This window comes from Myotis davidii, unplaced genomic scaffold, assembly GCF_000327345.1.
Source record: "Myotis davidii unplaced genomic scaffold, ASM32734v1 scaffold6, whole genome shotgun sequence".
Classification (NCBI taxonomy): domain Eukaryota; kingdom Metazoa; phylum Chordata; class Mammalia; order Chiroptera; family Vespertilionidae; genus Myotis; species Myotis davidii.
In genome coordinates this window covers 13,245,279-13,265,602 of record NW_006383011.1, presented here as the reverse complement: position 1 = coordinate 13,265,602, position 20,324 = coordinate 13,245,279, and the positions used below count along the sequence as shown (strand labels likewise).

Sequence of the window (20,324 nt, the reverse complement as noted above, 5' to 3'; positions counted from 1 at the left end):
AGATGAGGGAGTGTGAAAAAACAATGGCTTGAGAACAACTTACAGAAAGTAGCTGATTTCATACAATCCTTCTCCTATTATTGCCTCACTTAAATCTGTTTCTCACACAGCATCCAAAGTAATCTCACATTATAAATCTGAACACATTCCTCTACTTACTCCCTTCATTGACTCTCCCTTTTCTAGGAATAAAGCCTGAGTACCTGTCCCTGTCCTATGGGGCCCAGTGTATTCTAATCTCTGTCTCCCCTCTACCTTAACACCTTTGCTGAAGCTACACCTCCCAGGAAATTTACCCATGTGGCCAACTCTCAAAAGTGCTACATAAATACTTAACACAAAACCAACCCCCTCCATTCAGCTTTTCTTGATTGTTCCAATGGTAAATAAATTCCCCTTTCTGTCATATTATGTTGGTTTACTATAGGCTGAGACTCTGTTTTGTGGTGGTTGTTTTTTATTTCTTTTTTTCTTTTTTTTCCATCACGATTTATCCTCCCTGTACTCATCCCTCACCTGAGATTCTGTTTTCAAGATCTTTGTGTTTGTACTCCTAATGCTTTGCACCTTGTCAGGGCAATAATAAATACTAAGACCAGTGAATAAAAAAGAGTGGAGAAAAAAATCTGTTGGCAAATATAGAAGTTCTTCTCTTCCTCTCTTTCACAATTCCCTTACTTCTGCCCTTGACAATGATCATATAAAATATTCACCAGTTGGGAGTTTCATTAGAGTAGACCATAAAAATGTTGCTCTTTAAAACTTTTTGTAGAAATACCATTGGAGATTTTACAATCTTATAAATATAAATTGTGCACATATTTCCTCTCCAAAGATTGGTTATTACATTGCACAGTCTTCCCAGCTACCTAACACAGATACATCGGGCATTTGAAAATAATAGACCCAAATTCTAAAATAATAATGTCTTTTTAAAATCAAGACACTCTTGATGCTCCTCTGAATTTGACTACACTTCACACAGATTTCTCTCTGACTACAGTAAGCCTTGACTTCCCTTTTCTTTGAGCATTTATATTAGAAAAGCTATCATTACAAATTCTTTCTCTGCCACTTCTAAAATGTATATAAATCTCCTTAAAAACCTCTTGCCAGTTTTATGACCTAGGGAATGTCTTTCTCAATGACCTGGGAGCCATCCTTTTGAAATGTAATTAGCAAGAAGGATAGCTTCCCTATCTTGCAAGTCTTTGTGGAAAGATAGAAACCTTCTTAGGTGAACAGCCTGTTCCAAATTGGAAAACTGCCTCCTGTCATGAAGAAATAAACATTTCCTTTCCCATTGAGTAAGGTCAATTAGCAAACACAAGTGGCTTATGATCACCACTTCAGCCTCTCTAGCTCTTTGTTTCAGTGGAGTTAAATTCAGTTTCTCTCCCATACTGCAACAGTCTTGAATAACATTTTCCTGTTAAACCATTGGGTAGGAGTTGTTTTTTTTTTACTGTGACAGTAAACATTTACAGATAATACACAACTGGGGATATGTCTTGAAGTGTAGATCAGATGTTGGCTGGGCAGTGTAAATATCATAGAAGAAAATTTGCATACATTTTATTACTTAGCAGTAACTAGTTATGGCATGCCTCAATGCTTTATCAAGGATTACCACTGAGAATTTTTATTATCTATTTCAACAGTTACTTAGAGAGCACCAACTAAGTGTCTTTTTACACTATTAATCTTGGTGTATTGTTGAATAATTTGACATATTTTTAATCAAGCGCAGTGAGTTACAAATGGAATCCAAAGGGTTATCTCTATGACCACTTCTCTAAATTATGTACTCATTACTAATGGAATGTTTTTCTTTCTTTCTTTCTTACCTATATACATCTTAATTATAATTCAGTATTTATCAGTATAGATGAATAAAATGTAACTTCCTTTACCAGATTTTGAGTTATTTTCTTTCAGCATAAAGTACAGTCAGCCCCTCACAAAATACAGAATTCAAAAATCTTTTAACTCAGTGAGGATGGATCAAGTGAACAAATAATAATTTTGCCAATTCTCCAGTTGTCGGAGACTAATCACTTGCTCTTCCATATACCTAATTGTGTACTTAGAAAATATCAATGCCCAAGAGCAATCAATGCACTTTGTCTCATGCAAATGCATCACATGAAATGTTCTCAAAAGATTCTCCATGACTGCAATATTTTAGGATTGTTTGAAAGTTCAGTCCTGTTAGTAAGAAGGATTGAAAGATGCATCTAGTTCCCTGTGCTTAATTAACCAATTAAAGAGGAGGTATTCTTATTGGAGAATAGATCTCCTGGTCTTGCTAGTTTCAATGGTGTCTCTAGCCTTCTTTAGCAACATACTGATTCTAATAAAATGAAAGACACAATTGCCCCCTACCCAATTCTAAAACGAATGAATATATCTTCCTTTGTAACAGATGGACTGTGTTAAAAATAATTCAATATAGGGCTTAAAAAAGAGATAATAGCTACCATTCAATTTGAAAATTCCTTTTTGGAGAATAATAAAAATGATAAATATGCTACTCACTGTGACTAGCCAGCCATTATTATTAGGAATCCTATTATTTCTAAATATGCTGAAAGTCTGATGATATGTGCCAGAGAGTAAAAGCACTTTTTTCCCCATATTGGTAGCAAGTATTAACTTGTTCATTCCCTACTTAAATTAGACTTGAGATTTTCTTTGGTTCTTCTGGAGGATACGAAATTGACCTGAAGCTTTCCTATTGTTATACCACGAGAATTAATTAGGTGGCAGTACTGAAGATTGATTTGAGATAAGACCAGTTGGGAGATTGTCTTATCAGCAATGTACAGTAAGCTTCTAATTGGAGAGCTTGTCTCATATGTTAAAGGCCCTATCTCCAAATATAGTCACATTGACCTTTAGGGTTGTAGAAGGTACTGAAGAGTAATGGGGTCATAAGGGTGGGGCCTAATGCTGTAAGATTGTTGGTCTTGTAAGAAAAGGGAGCGAGGACCTCTTTCTGTCATCTTGTTCATGCACCTTGGCAAGGCCATAGGAAGACAATGAAAAGGCAGCTATGTACAAACCAGGAAGAGTGCTCTCATTAGAAACCAAGTCAACCAACACCATGATTTTGAACTTCCCAGCCTCCAGAACTATGAGAAAATATATTTCTGCTGTTTAAGCCACTCAGTCTGTGGTATTTTGTTATAGTAGACAGAACAGACTAGTACAAAGTTTAATCACAAATTCTTACTAATATTTTGTTATACTCATCATTATACAAAGGCTGAGTTATTTCTAAACTGACATATTTTGCCTCATGTGAAGGTATTTGTATCTATAGTATTACGTGATTTTAGTAGATGTAACTTTAAAGTGATTTCAGCTTTTTCTAATTGGGTTCCATGGATCAAGTCCAGATCTCAGAAACACTCAAATTGCATGCAAACTGTTCTGTGCAGTTTCCTGAGGGGAAAGTTTGTATTTTTATTCATATTAACAAAGAAATGTGGTCAAAAAAACGAATACAGGGTGGTGCAGACACTGTGGAGCTACCAGGGAGGTTCTATTAAGTCATGGTTGAGGCATTCACAATTGAAAATAAGTGATTCAGTGAAAATATTATCTAATATTGGGTATTTTCAATGAACAGTTGATGGTAACTAAGCTTGTCAATGAAGACCTTTCACTTGGCCTTTTTAATGAAATTACTACCTAGTTTCCTTTTCTAATATTCTTCTTTAGAACATTTACTATTAGATAATATAATTTACTTATGCATTTTGTTTATATTTTTCTATGCTCACTAAAATTTAGGCACCATTATGGCACGGTTTTGAATCCAGTATGTCCACTGCTGTTTCTACATTGCCTAGTATAGTATTGTTCCTATGATAAATGTTTCATAAGCATTTTCATAGTAAGTAAATGAAATAGTGTAAATACTTAAACATGGTAATGTTCATTGCTCACACCCATATAGATCTACTAGAGGCCTGGTGCATGGATTCATGCACTGGTGGGGTCCCCCTGGTCTGTGGAGATTGGGCCGAAAAAGGCTCTTCAACATCCCCCAAGGGGTTCTGGATTGCGAGAGAGTGGTTCTCCAGTGACACACCCCGGAACCAGGCTCCCTCCTCTCTGGTTACGGGCATGTCACCCGAGAACCGCAGCTGCCAAGTTACCACAGCTCGGCAGCTCCTGCATTGAGCGTCTGCCTCCTGGTGGTCAGTGCATGTCATAGCTACCAGTCAGCAGGTTGCTTAGGCTTTTATATATATACTAGAGGCCCAGTGCACAAAAATTTGTGCACGGGGGGGGGGCTCCCTCAGCCCGGCCTGTGCCCTCTCGCAGTCTGGGACCCCTCGGGAGATAACGCCCTGCTGGCTTAGGCCTGCTCCTGGGTGGCAGAGGGCAGGCCCAATCCCATCCCTAGGTGCAGCCCCTGGTCGGGCGCAGAGCAGGGCCGATTGGGGAGTTGGGGCACTGCCTCCTGTCACGCTCAAGGCAGGGTCGATAGGGAGGTTGGGGCGCCACCCCCTGTCACGCACAGAGCAGGGCCCATCAGGGGGTTGGGGCGCTGCTCCCTGTCAGGAACAGAGCAGGGCCTATAGAGAGGTTGTGGCCACACCCCCTGTCACACACAGAGCTGCAGGGCAATCAGGGGTTTGGTCGCTGCCCCCTGTCACGCTGATCCAGGTGCTGGGAGGTCTCCTTGCTCCGCTGATCCGGGGCCAGGACCCCTCTCGGCTCTGCTGATAACCGGCCGGGAGGCCTCCCGGCTCCGCTGATCCCGGGCCGGGAGGCCTCTTGGCTCTGCTGATAACCGGGGCTGGGAGGCCTCGTGGCTCCACTGATCACAGGGTCCTGAGGCCTCTTGGCTCTGCTGATCCTGGCCGGGAGGCCTCTCGGCTCCGCTGATAATGGGGTCTTGAGGCCTCTGGGCTCCGCTGATCCCGGGGTCTTGAGGCCTCTGGGCTCCTCTTATCCCAGGCCAGGAGGCCTGTCTGCTCCACTGTTCCCAAGCCCCCCGCAGCTGCAGACGGGGAACCTTGGCTTCCTCATCGCTGGGGTAACCAAGCCTCCTGTTCTCAGCTGCCTGGCTGCCGGCCGCCATCTTGGCTGACAGTTAATATGCATATCGCCCTGATTAGCCAATTGGAAGGGTAGCGGTGTACGCCAATTACCATGTTTCTGTTTTATTAGATTAGATAGAAGATACCTTAACTATTTTCATAATATTCCATTTTCTTTCTAAAAATGTATTTTGTTTGTTGATTTACCTGAATAATGCTATTCTAAAGTCTACTTAGATAATTTATATATTGTCTAATACATAAGTAGACTTTAGCAGAGGTGATTGGCCTGCATTAGAATGTAATTAAAAAACTAGCATTCATCAAAATTTAAACTTGGTTCTACTTGTCATAAACAGAGTTAAATCTACATGCCTTTCTTATATTTCATTCTTCCATTTCATCACAGAATGACGAGGATAAGTGATGCCAAAAGGAGAACATTTTATTAACTGCAGATCTCAGGAAGAAATAAAAACCAATGTAACTTGGTTATTTGCAATAAGAAGGCTACACATGGGGAAGTTAAATCAAAGCTTGGATAATTTCCCAAACACATCTTTTTAGCTTAGTTAGGTTTCCCCTGGCATCTGCATTTGAATATCATTGTTTCTGCTGTCCTAGGAATTCATACCACTTGAATCAAGATATCATATTTTCGCTCTAGCTGGTTTGGCTCAGTGGATGGAGCATCGGCCTGCGGACTCAAGGGTCCCAGGTTTGATTCCGGTCAAGGGCATGTACCTTGGTTGCAGGCATATACCCAGTGGGGAGTGTGCAGGAGGCAGTTGATTGATGTTTCTCTCTCATCAATGTTTCTGACTCTCTGTCCTTCTCCCTTCCTCTCTGAAAAAATAAAATATATTTTTAAAAAAAGATATCATATTTTCTTAGTTGGTGCAGGCTGCTATATCAAAGTATTGCAGATTTGGTGGCTTATACACAACAAAAAGGTATTTCTCACAGTTTTGGTAAGAGTCCTCTTGGGGTTGCAGACTGCCAAATTCTCATTGCTTCTTCACACGGTGGAGAGCATACACAGGAAGCAAGCTCTCTTGTGACTCTCTTATGGACACTCATCTCATTCATGGGGGCCCCACCCTTATTACCTCATCTAGTCATAATTACCACACAAAGGCCCCATCTCATAATACCATCACTATGAAGGTAGGGTTTCAACATATGAATTTTGGTGGAACATAAACATTCCATCCATAACACATATTCTCTAACTCTAACTACTTGAATTTTCCTTCCCACATAGAGCTTTACTCTCTCTACCCACTTACTGGAAGAGGAGTGATCTTTTTTGTTTCTTGAAAATGTTCTTAGATTGAGAATAAAAAAACACCTGTTAACTTTTGCCAGATATTTATGCAAATTTTATAGAAATATCAAGATGAATTGCAAGCAAAATTCTGGAGATAGATTGCAATCCAGATAATATTCTTTTTTAAAAAAATATATTTTTATTGATTTTTTACAGATAGGAAGGGAGAGGGATAGAGAGTTAGAAACGTCGATGAGAGAGAAACATTGATCAGCTGCCTCCTACCCACCCACCACTGGGGATGTGCCAGCAACCAAGGTACATGCCCTTGACTGGAATCGAACCTGGGACCCTTCAGTCCATAGGCCGATGCTCTATCCACTGAGCCAAACCAGTCAGGGCCAGATAATATTCTTATCATCAGAGAAGAGAAATAATGAATGATCTTATTGGAAGTTTTGACATTTTCTGTAGTCTATGGCTTGAATGAGAATATAGTGAAGGAGTACATCATGACAACTGCATAGCATATTATAAGATAAAATAACCTAAAATATGAAATTGAGGAAAATGTGTAGGTATGTGGGTTTATGTATAATGGAGACACAAAGAGTGACTATGACAGGCCTATTAAATCAAGATCATGAAAGATTATAGATGTACCTCAAAAGAGACTTATGTACTTTGCAGTAGAGTGATCTTTGAATAATATGATCTTTGACCATCAAAGTTTGCTGATGAAGACCTCTAGGAAGGAAAGGGGAGAAAGCTTACTATAGCATCGTCTGTCTATGGAACAAAAACAAATTAGCTGTTGTGATTCAGCATGTGCCCAGAAAGGAATGAATAACACAACCTTTATCGAGGAGAGTGGGTAGAATGGACATAGCCAGTTTTACTATTGTTGACCTAACATTTTCAAATTTTGAAAAATCTGTATATGCATTAGTTCATCTTCACTTGAGTTTTCATTGATTAAAATGTACATCTCATCACACATAGGCTGTTGTATGTCTGAAATATAAATATTACTATCGTTCATTTTCTTGGTGCTCAAGTATAAACATGGGCACAATTCCTGTAACTCCTCTCCTTTGAATCTGGGCTGATCTTGTGACTTGCTTTATAAATGCAGTAAAAACAATGCTAGTTAGGCAAGCTCTGACCCCAAGGCCCAAGAGGTTTTGTATAGTTCCACTCTCACGCATGCAATTCTGTGTTAAGACAGAGGATGAGGCACATGTGAAGCACAGAGAAGCTGTCTTAACTGAGACATCTTAGATCAGCCAGTCCCTAGTCTATCTGGCAGCAGATCATCAACATATGAACTAGTTGAATCACCACCCAGCTGGCCCAGTGCAAACTGTAGAACCACAGAATCATGAGCTAAATAATTGTGTCTAAGTGACTAGGTTTGGGAGTACTTTGCAATACAGTAAACACTTATTAATACATGCGATAGGCCTGGAACTTAAAAATGGCGGGGGCAAAGTTTATTTTAATCCAATTTAAATAGAATATCTATCTTTGCTTAGGGACAAGCTGTTAAAATTGAAATTATAAACAAAACATAGGTCATGATAACCATATATGAGTAGGTTTAAATGTAAAATGTTTCTCTTTTTTTTGCTTTTTATTTTTGTTAGACTCTGAGTTTCTTGCTTGAATTACCATCTGAATTAATGTGCAAATGATTCCCAAGTCAAGCTGGAATGTTAGAATACAGCTAATAACAAAAAAATCCTCCTCTTCTTCCAACACTACTCTTACTATCTCTCTAATATTTCTGTTCCTTATTCTCTGGAACAAATTGAATTGGACCACAGCAAAACTATACCCGGCTTTTCATTTTGGCTATTCTCCATTGATGAATAGAGGGTTATGAAGTCATAAATATAAGGCCATTTTCTTCTAAGATTTCATTAAAGATAAGATATTAGAGAGATTGAAGTCTATTTTGCTCACTTATCACATCATCTAATTCTAACCATCAGAAATGAAAGACAATAAAATAATGCAAAATAACTCAGGCCTTATCAACCATGGAATCATTTTGAATTTTTGTGATTGTTCTTTGAGCCCAAATGATTATTGCTAACCTTGGTCAAACTGGGCAGATTAAAAGATTCTTCAGCATACTCAAGAAACTGCTTCAGCAGGTTAATCTATAATAATAAAAGGGCAATATGCAAATCGAGTGAACAACTGAACAGCAGATCGACCGTCCAGATGACCTTCAGGATGACCATGCTATGACACCCACTAGCATCAGGCCAGCCAAGGCAGGTGTGATGCGATTGGTCCGGGGCCTGGCCATCACCCCATCATCTCCCCAAAGAGGGAGGCCCATGCCACTGACCCAGGCTGCAGCAGGTGGGTGGGACCTCCCTCTGTGGGGTGATCCATTGTGGAGCCCCAGCTGGGTGGGCCTCTTTGGGGTGATCCATTGAGAAGCCCTGGCTGGATGGGCAGGGCCTACCTCTTTGGGGAGATCAGTTGCTAGGCTCCTGGACTGTGAGAGGGCACAGGCCAGGCTGAGGAACCCCCACTCCTCCAGTGCATGAATTTCATGCACCAGGCCTCCAGCCAGCTAATGAAAGAGTAGGAAGCTCAGAATTCAGAAATGGTGAAGAACACATATTGATTTCTTTATATTTCAGAATCTGTTAAAAATTAAAAACAAGATTAATGTGTGCAGAGAGGAGACTCCTCATCTGTCATCTGAATATGAAAGGAAGTTACTGGAAATACAGAAGTTATTCTTTTCAGCATAGTGACTAATGGCAGTACCAAACCATGTAAATTCCCAGTGTCATAGTGGTAGCTTTAATGTCCTGTTCGAGTTGGCAAAGAATATAGATGCTTTTTATCTTCCTCCCTTCTAAGGTCCCACAAAAATAAAAGCTAGAAGAACAAAAGTGTGCAGTAAAATCCTTAACTGAGAGGAGAAAAAGTATGCTTTTTATTTTTACAATGTGTCAGCAATTCTAAATTATGCCAGTGATAATATATTCCTCCAAAGAGAGGACCATGAGCACTCTCCCTCCCCACCTAGGTAAATCACAATAACCCCCAAATGATGAGACTCTACCGAACCTCTGGAAGTGTTTTATACCCACTAATCTGTCCCAGCTAGGCAAAATCATACTGCTTTATATCCTTTTACTGTCCATCTTAGGGACAACTATGGGAACTTCCTTCAGCACTGGAATGTGCCCTGTGTATGTACATTAATTAATTTAATCATAAACTATTCCCTAAGTGTCCACTTTACACCAAGTACTATGTCAGGCACTGAGCATGCACAGATTAATAAGGAATAGGTCTTGAATTTAAGGTACTTATCAAAAAGAAAACTAAAGTGAAGGTTATAAGCTCTGATAGATAGTGATGTATTTAGCTACTTATCTGAATATCTTTTTATCTCTCTCCACAGTGCTATGAAAACAGGAAACACATTATGCTTGGGGTTGTTTGGGAAAACTTCAAGTGAAATGAAAGGTCTAAAATGAGCTTGTACCATTGAGATTAGCAAAGCTTTAGAACTTGACAAATGTAGAGCTAATGATTGATAAGATCACAGGTAGAGGTGCAACACAGGAAAAAAGGAGGAACCATGAACAGGTCTGGCAGAGGAGGCAACATACAAAAGTGAAATGTTGCATTTTTGTTTAAGGAACATGAGTCGTTAATTATCGCTGCCATAACAATGACAAATTTCAGACTCGGTGCTTTACACTTGCTCCTTTTTTCCTCCCCTTTTCTGAATCAAATTTCCAAGTAATAAAGAATGCAAAGACAGACTGACAAGAGTATGTAAGAAAATGAGGCAACTGAATAAAACATGGACAATTCTACTTACAAATGTAATAAAACTTCTATCTGAAACTGTAATAAAAATTCTTACTTTGAACAGTAGAAAGCCATCAGTTCAAAACAGAGCAAGTGGGTCATCTGGCTGCCTGTGATGTCTTACTTGTTGATGTGGGTTACAAGTTGACTCTGTCTGGATTTATTACTAGTGGCCAGTTGCTACTGTGCATGAAAATGTCAATTATAGAAATGTCACCACGAAATTTGAAAGAATCTTGATGAATCCTTTTCCTTTCTGAAATATGGGCATTAGAATCAGAGGATTTCCCTTTAGTGCGATGTGGACATTTTCTATTTTCTTTTGAAATAAATTGATATTCCCTTTGGTTCGATGGACGTAAGTACAGACACGGCATTCTAGTTGTGCATACAGGCTTCTGGTACATATTTAGGGATAACTGCTGTAGCGGTAATCTAAGAGGTGTAAGAAATATGAAAATGCGTTTCCCTCAAGTGTTCCAAGGTCAAAGTTTCACTGCCAAATTTTCAATGCTGGGCTATATAGGGAAGATCTCAGAATAGCTAGCATAACACGGTATAGCAACTAGACCCCTTGTGTGATCAGCCTGCCAGTACTTTGGGGAATCTATAGTCAAATATATTTGTTATCTTGTCCTTGGATGCCACTGGCCAAATTCAGGCCCATTGCTCTTATTTAAGATTTGGGTCATTCTGTGTGAATCTGCAATACCTTAAATAGGGCCTTAATTTATAAAGAAAGAAAGGAGAGAAAGGAGAAAATTAAAAAAAAGTGGTGGCAGAGAGGGGACAGGGATACTAAGCAAAGAAAAAGTAACCACCTACTATGTTCCAGATGCCATACTAATGAAGCCAATGTAATAACCTGGCTATTATTTAACAGGAGAGGAGTGACAGACCAAATAATATAGTCATACCATTTACACAGCTTTGCCACACACAAAAAAGCTGCATTTAACATTCTCCAAGTCTATTGCCTGCTGATTGATGGGGTGATGGGGAAAGGAACTAGACAAAGGCAGTTTAGAAGCATACACAGTGAGGTCTGAGTGATGTGGAAAAATGCTTGCCAGTCAACCACACCTGGAAACAGATAATTGGCCAGAACAGGCTTGGCCACTGCAAATGTGGAAAATTAAACAGTATATATACTTCTAATCTAGACAAAGGAGCCTCTCCCTCTTGGCTCCGGGCCCCTGGCTCCTGTGACTCCTGTTGCAGGGGCAGACTCCTCTCTGCCCACATGGTGCACGGCCATGTTGGACTCTGCACATGGGCTACTCGGCTTTCATTTGGCCTGAATGCTGAACCACCCTTAGCGACAATGTGGAGTGAAGCTCTGGACACTGGCCTTGTTTCAGACTCTGCTGAACTCCCAGCTGCCCCTCTTTCAGGACTAGCCTGGGGGAAGTGGGACATTGGAACCAGAAAAATATAACGCCACGCCAATAAAACCTTCCACATATCATCTATCCATGGAAGCTTCTGAAAATGCTTCCTTTAGCAGCGCCCCAAGAACCACCACCCTCACTCCCAGGAGTGATCGAAGAGTTTAATTCTCCAGCAACACTAAGACCTGTGCCTATGCAAGTTTTGGAGATGCTCCCCAAAATATCTGCAAGGTGGAGGGGGTCAATGGGAAAACAAAAAGGGGACATGTGAGATACTTTTAATAATAAATATAAATTAAAAAAATAAATTTCCCATTATACTGGCTCGTATTTTACTCCATGCAATAGTCCAACACTGATGTCCACACATGTAACAAATGGTATTGAGGCTTCCTCAGCAGCCAGTCTTCTTTGCATGTGAGGGTGGAGATGATTCGCTTCCCCCGCATGGCTTTCAGGGCAATCTCCAGATCTTGCCTGACTAGGAAAATCCCAAAAGAGTAGCAAGGGGGCTGAGGCCACCTTCTAACCTATCAAATCTATAGTTTGGATGATAACATCTATTTTAGAAGAAGCTTTGCACAGAACGTGGGTAATTCCACGGTCAGGGCAGTGTCTAGCACATTGTCAACACTCGGGACATGTGAAATAATAAAAGTCTGTTGCTTCCATATGCTCGTTATTAAAAAGGGACTAAAATACCCTCCTTCCTTTAAATTAGTTTCCCAGTTTCAATTTTGTCAGTGATGCTGTTAATAATTGACTGTACATCTGTGATGCACAAAAGCTTTGCTATTGTTGATTTAAGGACCTTTATAATTTATGAATGGATTTACTGATAATCTAAATGTCTGAGAAATGGTTCTTGTTTTAAAACTCTAAATCCTCTAGAAACCACACCCTTATCCTGAAGAATATAATACCTTGAAAAGTGCATTTTATATATTATGTACACAAAAATGTATCAGCTAATTTGTAATTTTATGTGACAGCATCATGTATTTACAGGGAACATATGCCATGGTTGAAAAGATACATGCATTTATATACACTGCTTATGTTTTGTGCAATTTCATTTAGAGTGCTTACTGGAGAAATCATTGGTTAACATTAATGCTATTTGTCCGCTTGGAATCTTACATTAAGAGAATAGTGATGATGAGAATTCAGTGAAAACTATTTGGTAAGTGTTTTATAAAGGCAGATTAATTAGCTATACCTTCTCTTCTAATTAGCTAAACATATATATATATATACACACACACACACATACATATATATGAAATTTTCAGTAATGTTAACAGATAACAAAATCTAATATACATTTTAGGTGATGAAAATGTAAGAAATTATAGAAATTTAATCTTGACTATATATTAGCTTACTGTTTTACATTTATCATGAAAGAAAAAAAAGTAAGCATTGTTAACACCCATATATGCAAAATTATCTTTTTTTAAAATTCTCAGATGATTTGTTTCCTTCTCTCCCTCAAAGAAGATTATTACATGTAACTGAGGAGTAAATCAGTAGGTAGAATACAAACATACCTATGTATTTGATAACTATAATTTTGCAAAACATACTGGTCCAATCATTCGTAGTGCTGATCAACAGTAAGACAGAAAATAAAACTATATTCTTACTACTTCCACATGAACTACTTATTGAATAAAAATATATTACTTTGTCCTACAACTGAGACTAAAAATATCAAGAAGGTGCCACGCTCAGCAGTCCTATCTGAGAAAATCACTGAAATTACTGCCACATGTTAATTAGTTGCAAAGTCTTAAGTCATTGTATTTCTCCAATGCTAATAAAGCTTATGGCAAAAGAGATTACAACAAGAATCACAAACCCAATTTAGTCCAACTCACAGCTGGAAGCGTTTGATGCATTCAATACCCATGTTGAAAAATGAGTTATATCATACAATTTTAAGCTCCTTAATGAAAACATGTTATCAAGGACAGTTATAAGGAGTCATAGCTGTAAGAAGCAGTACCATACTGTGAATTAGCTTCTGAGAACAGCTGGGAAAAAGGGATAGGAAATTTCTGAACTGCTCAGTCAATAGTTGCTTAGATTGGTCGTAATGGTGGTGGGAGGTTGAATAATAATCCGGGCATGGGGATCAGTAGACAGTTCTTCACTGTGCAGTGTATTTCATGTTCGTGGCTCTCCCCCACTGAATGCCAATGACAACTCTCCCCCGGAGTCATCTTCCCGCCTCCCCGTCCCACAGACATGTTCGAGTGGAATGGTGCTGCCTTCCTGTGGAGAACACCTCATTCAATAGAGAATTCAGCTCCTTATATGCCACACAATTGAAGCTTTGATTTAGAAACATCAATTCAGAGCTATTTCTTCAAGGGCAGAGAAAACAGCTTTAAAGATAAAAAATGCTTTAATTTATACTTGGTACCTGAGGAATGCTTTTTGCACAAAACCATTATTACTATAATGGTTACATGTGTCAGACACTTACTTCTTCATATGTTAAAATGAACTGTATACAATTTCCTCTTTTTTGTAATAAGGAATTGTTAAGTAGCAGTAATTTATATAGTTCACAGAGAACATTGACTCACTTAATCATCACAATAGTTGATGAAGCCCCGATTTCCATTGTATAGGTGGACAACAAAGATATTGAGAGGCTATGCAATTTGCCTAGGCTAGGGTAATGCAGACGGCATGTGGGAGAAGGAAGGCTGAGATTTAGGTAGGCATCTGGCTACCGGAGCCAATGCCCCTGACCATCACACTCACTGTCCTAACACCCCATGACAGTGTTGCCCCTTTAGACTTGAGCTCCCAGAACTAGAATCAGGCGGGTGAAGAAAGAGCTTTCCCTGCAGAGGACCCGGGTGGGAAATGGCAGGATCTCTAGAGGTCGCTGTAATTACTTCATCAGACCAGGGAAAAGAATGGAGCTAGACCTTCTAGTGAGGCAGGCAGGAGGCAGTTCTGAAGGATGGACCAGGGGGATCACCCAAGGAAGCTGCCCTTCTTCCTCACCACCCGAATGTGCTGGAAAAGGGAAGGCCATGACCATATTTGCATTTTTGAAAGAGCAATCTGACACCTGGGTGGAGATCACAGGGAGCTAGTTACTTTGAGAAGACAAGAAGTGGCAAGATTCTAAACAGGCCATATTTAAGGGCAGAGGAGCAGATCACCTCCACGTACTCTGAAAAGAACCTGGCTGCATGGCCTTGGGAAGGTTCTTTCATTCTCCATGCCCCAATTTTCTCATGTGTAGAATAATAAAAATACAAACTATACTTCATCTTTTCCCCACACACATGTGTACCCTGGAATTTGATTATAAGTCTGATATAATTAACCAGATACTCATTAGTGTCTTGTGTCCATAGGACCACACAGGACATGGACTTTGCAGTTCATTCCTCCATTCTGGCCTCTGGCGGTCATGCTCCTACACAGCCTTTGGGCCAGATCCCATTTCCCTGAACATGGCTGGGCCCCTGGGGTGAAATTCCTTCTCACTGTGACTGGGTGAGGGTTGCAGGAAGGCACTCACAGGGATTGGGGTTTGCCTGATAGGCAGCATGAGCAGAATCTTTCCATAAAAGTATGTAAGTCAGGTATCCAGGTGTTTCTCATCCCAGGACTCCTCTGCTGGCCCGTAGAATCCCCACTGAGAGATGGGCTGCCTCTGGTAAGAGCGGTCTCAGTGGCACCACCTAGGCCTGATTCCCACATTCTCTGAGCTGCTCCTGATGCTCAGAGCATCCCAGCCCACCCTCAGCCTGCCTCTCCAACAGGGCCCAGCCTTACTGCTACCACACACCTGAAGCCACAGAGCACACCGCAGGCTCCAGCTGTGCCCTGTTTGCCCTCCTGGGGAAACCCACACTCCAGTCACTCAGACCAGGCTCTAGCACTAGCCTGCCAGTGTCCTTCCCTAAACACAAACAAAAAACACTAACAAATCAATCAATCTTGTTGCCACTTCTGTTTTCCCCCCTGCTTTCTAGTTTCCTAACATAGCAGTTAGTTACCACTGGCACTGTCCACCAGGGTACAGTCCTGCTGGATCAGAGAATTCAGTCTGAATTTCAATACGCCAATGTTCTATTCTAACCGATGCCTATATAACTAACAATCTGCGCATGTCTATTCAAAAAGGATTCTCATGTCATGACCATTCCCCCACACAACCGCCTCTCCTCTCTGCTTTTCTCCTCCTGCACCTGACGCCCCAAGTACCCTCTTCGCTCTGATCTGTATTGTCCATCTTTTCCAACAGAATGTAAGCTTCGTGCAGCAAAGTAATGTTGTTCAACACTGTATTTCCAGTGAGTAGAACATTAACCAGTACATAGTAAGTTCTCAGCAAACATGTTTTAAGGGAATGGATGGATGGATGGATATATTTGTATAGAACTATCCTTGTCCAAAGATTACTCAAAACCAAGTTTTTATCCACCAACAATGACTACATCTAGTGTGAAACCTCTAGACCTCAAGGAAAATATACTTAGCAGGAGAATTTTCTTAAACTCTTTAAAATGTATATATTTTGGTCCTTTTGCTTATCAGCAATGAGGGGGGAAAATACCTTCCTGCTTATCTACATGTAAAATGACAATGAATTATACTTTTCTTACTCAGCACCAGTAGTTTCAGGATCATATGCCTTTCTATATATTTTAAAATCTATCCCCAAGTGTTTTTATTTCCAATATGCACTAAAAATCTGCTGTAAAAATGCACATTAATGTAAGTGAATTCAGCAGAACGATTGGGCTAGGGAAAATAAAATTAATTATTCATGTCATCAGTATTTCCAAATGCAGAATGGTTATGAGAACATACATAATTATAAGTAATGCAATTATTTTTAATAATGAAGCCACTGCTAAGGCTCATTAATATTTTTAATAAAAAATAAAATATTTATTCTTTGAAGTTACAAAATGTATTTTGTTAATTTTAAATATTTTTCATGGTAATATTTGTGCTCTCTATTTACATTTTTTCAGCAAATAGTATTAATTTTTCATGCGTATATTGAAATCTGCTCTGAAGAAATAGTGGTGCCCAATATATACAGATACTCTTGCTTGAATACTAGTTGAATTTCTTTGTGAGACATTCTACAAGAATAAAATGCCATTGACTTCTATAGGACATTGCGTATGTAAAATATACATCTCTCTGACAACCTAGCAATTCTTTTAAATACCCAACATTTCGTTTACTTGAGTAGATTTGCTAACTCTACTCTGGGGAAAACAAAGAAAGAAAGAAAAGACCTAACTGGAGCCATAGACTTGTTCCAATACATTTCCCTCATATTTGCTGATTCAGCTCCACTCCATAATTTAATTTCTTACTAACAGTTGCAAACATAGTCTTTCCAGTCAAGAACCAGACTCTTCCACAGCCTTCTTCTCTCTCCTTTCTTAAGATTTTTGAAATGAGATGAAAAACCCTATCGACTCCTGAAACTGGGTAAAGATACCAGTCAGTTTCGGTTTTGAATGTAAAGATAGGGCTTCACTATGTATTATTCTTATGAAGTATGATTTTCTTGCAAAGAAGGATTTATGTCTGTTGTACAAGAAGATTGCAATATAATTTCTAGACTAAAATGGGAGCTTTTGAGAGTAGAAAAGGGATACTATGAATAATAATTACACTGGGACACCAGGAACATGAGGGTGATACAGGCCAATCGAGAGGGCATGGCCATGCTGTGTAAAGGTCAAGGATGAAACCTGTGCTTCATTAAATAATCATCAGAAGACCTAAGCGCCTCATTGCTAGAGACAATGAAATTTTAGAGTTCAGTGTAACTCAAGAGATTCCTGGTTCAATCCCCTTGTAAGGAGGTAGCAGGACAAAGTACAGGGAGGTTAATTAAGCAACTTGTCCAACTTACACAAGGTAGTGATTGTGCTGAAAGTGGAAACCCGGTTTCCTGATTCACTGTGCTCTTCCCATCACACTGCACTCTCTTGAAGTAAAAGGCATTACAATGAATCCATATTCTCTACAGTAGGTACAGAGCTTGTAAACTATTCTTAAAGGAAAGCACCTAAAAGATCACAAAATGTGATACAAAGCCTGCACCAGAATAAATGTCACAATCTTGATCTTAAAAGAAATCGCAGGGTTCCACTCTCCTTCCTTTACAGCCTGGCAACCAACAGGACTGAATATTGCCCTTTGCATGTTGGTTCACATTTATTTATGTATGTAAAGCTACATATATACCCGCAAGACATTGCCAAATTATACAGAAGTGGAGGGATCATTTAACAGCCAGAAATATTGCATGAAATTCTTCCCCCTATCCCCAGGAAGTTCTTAGCATCTGAAAATCTTTATACTATCAAATATTTGCAAATCATCACTTTCTGAAATTAGCATTATAGGAAATTTCTGGTTTTTTGAGATGAGCATGTCTTATGGAAACATTTATATGTTAAGTATTCTAAGTAAAACAAATTTTATGAAGTTTATATAATCCATATACTAGTAAAAGGTATTAATATTGTTATAGTCACATTTAAAAAGCCATTTAACCACAAGGGTTGGAAAAAGTACTCGTTAGTTCATCATAGGAACCATGCCGTTCTTAAGTAAACATCAGTCTGAAAATTGTTCATTAATCAGGGAAGAAAAACTTTTCTTTTGGAAGGTTTTTACTTTTAAGTGGCAATGTAAACTAGATCTTATGAGATGACATTTTGATGATTACTATTTTATGTTCTGTGACTCTGTGAAAACCAAAAACACATTTCTCCTACTACTTGCCCTGCAGGATGGCCCCCCAAAAACTCATCTCATCTATTTGAAATGAATCCAATTTAATTCTGCTTGACCAAAAATCTGTTTCCATAGTTCTCAAACATGCAATCACCCCAAGGTACAGTGCCACTACAGCTAAAGTGGTTTAGTGTTATCACTGAGGAAAATACACTTTGATTGAGAAAACAGTCTGGGGTGGTGTTTGAAAATAAAATGACTCTTGCTGGCACACAATGCAGTGAGGCAGTTGATAAAAGCACATAGAGATGGTTTGTACTACAGACAGAGTTTAAAGGAAGATACTTCATCTGACCTGCAAAAATGGGTCAAAGGTTACAGCCCTGCAATTAGTATAACAAATCACTTAAACTTCCAAGATTTTGACAGTTCTAAGAAAGATATATTGCAAATCTACATGTATTAGCTATCTTTATCATTGGAGGGTGATTTAAAAATCAATTGTGAGGTAAAGAAAATTCACAACCAATTATTCTGTTACTCAGAAAACTTCCTTTCTTCCCTTTGACTCCCCCCATGTACAGGCATTAGCTGTAATCACATACAGATCATTATAAAAAAGACAATTTTAAAAACTGTTAGTCCAACTTTAAGACACTGTTGCTATAATTGAATATCTGTAACATATTAATCCAAATTATATAATTGCTATATTTGGTCCGTTTAAAAATCTAAAAATGTAACATCTCTCTCTTTTAATGAAACCAGTAATCTTTTATTGAAGTCAATGCCTCCTCAAATGAACCAAGTAATTACTAATTGATTAGATCGTTTACCTCTATGAAGCACTGCTGACTTTAAACATGTTATAGCTTATAATAAAAGAGGCTCTTTTAATTGACAATTAATGAGCAGTTAACTGTTTTCCTTTTATATTAATATTATAAAATACATTATTTTTTATTTCTTCGTTTGTAGGTGTTCAGCTTGCAAATAAAATAGCCACTTTACACATTTTCTTAAAACATAATTTCTTAATATATAGCAGCTACTAATTGATAAAATACACAAAAACAAAGCTGATAATTTTTCTCCTTATTTTGAGATACATCTGGTTTACCTAGGAACTTATGCAACTATAATTTCATTAATGATGAGACAAAACTACTAAGAAAAATATCTGGTTCTTTCTAACTTTATTAATGGGAATGTTTCAACTCTGATTATCTTAGAATGCCCTTTTATGACTTTACTTGAATGAAATAGTCTATCAATTGTTCTGTGCTTTATTTCTTCTATAGACGATTCATCTTAACTTGCTTATTGTTAAATAAACATTAAACCAACAACCACAGTAACTAATAACCAGTGAGATATTGGAAAATAATATCAAATGGAGCTGTTGAGCAAGAATAAATCTGAAGTCAGAAGTATTTATCCAAGGTGCTAAGTGTTATTATCAACAATGTTATAAACCCCAACAAGATAGAAAAAAATCAACAAAATACACCCTAAGCCACATGCTGACTAAAATGTATTATTCTATTAGGGCAGGTTTTTTGTTGTTGTTGCTAACACATCCTCAGTGGCAAACCAGTGTATGGCACATGGAGCATGATCAATAAATATATATTGATAAACATCGTTTTAGACTGTCCATTTTACTTTGTGGCCAAATGGACAGAGAGAGAGAGAGAGAGAGAGAGAGAGAGAGAGAGAGAGAGGAAAACGCTGCACGTAGATACATATATCCATCACTACAGTTATGAATTTACAACTTTTGATCATCTCTCTTCTCCTAGGACATTTTCTCTTCCTCTATTCTTTCCCTCCACCTCTTCCTTCAAAATAAAAACCAGAATCTATTTGCTTCTTTCTCTCGTAAAAATATGTTAATTAGTAGATAGGATGCTGATACAACAAAATTTGCTTTTATTCTCTAACACTAAGTCTGTTTCAAACACATGGAATAAAAACAATTTAAAAATAATTTTGATCATTCTCATT

General features: G+C 38.7%; 1 protein-coding gene across 1 annotated transcript in view; it reads right to left on the bottom strand.

The window, feature by feature from the left end:
* The window catches only part of NRXN1 (neurexin 1), an 889,774-nt gene that overhangs the window by 89,471 nt on the left and 779,979 nt on the right, over positions 1 to 20,324 (bottom strand). The window lies entirely within an intron of this gene.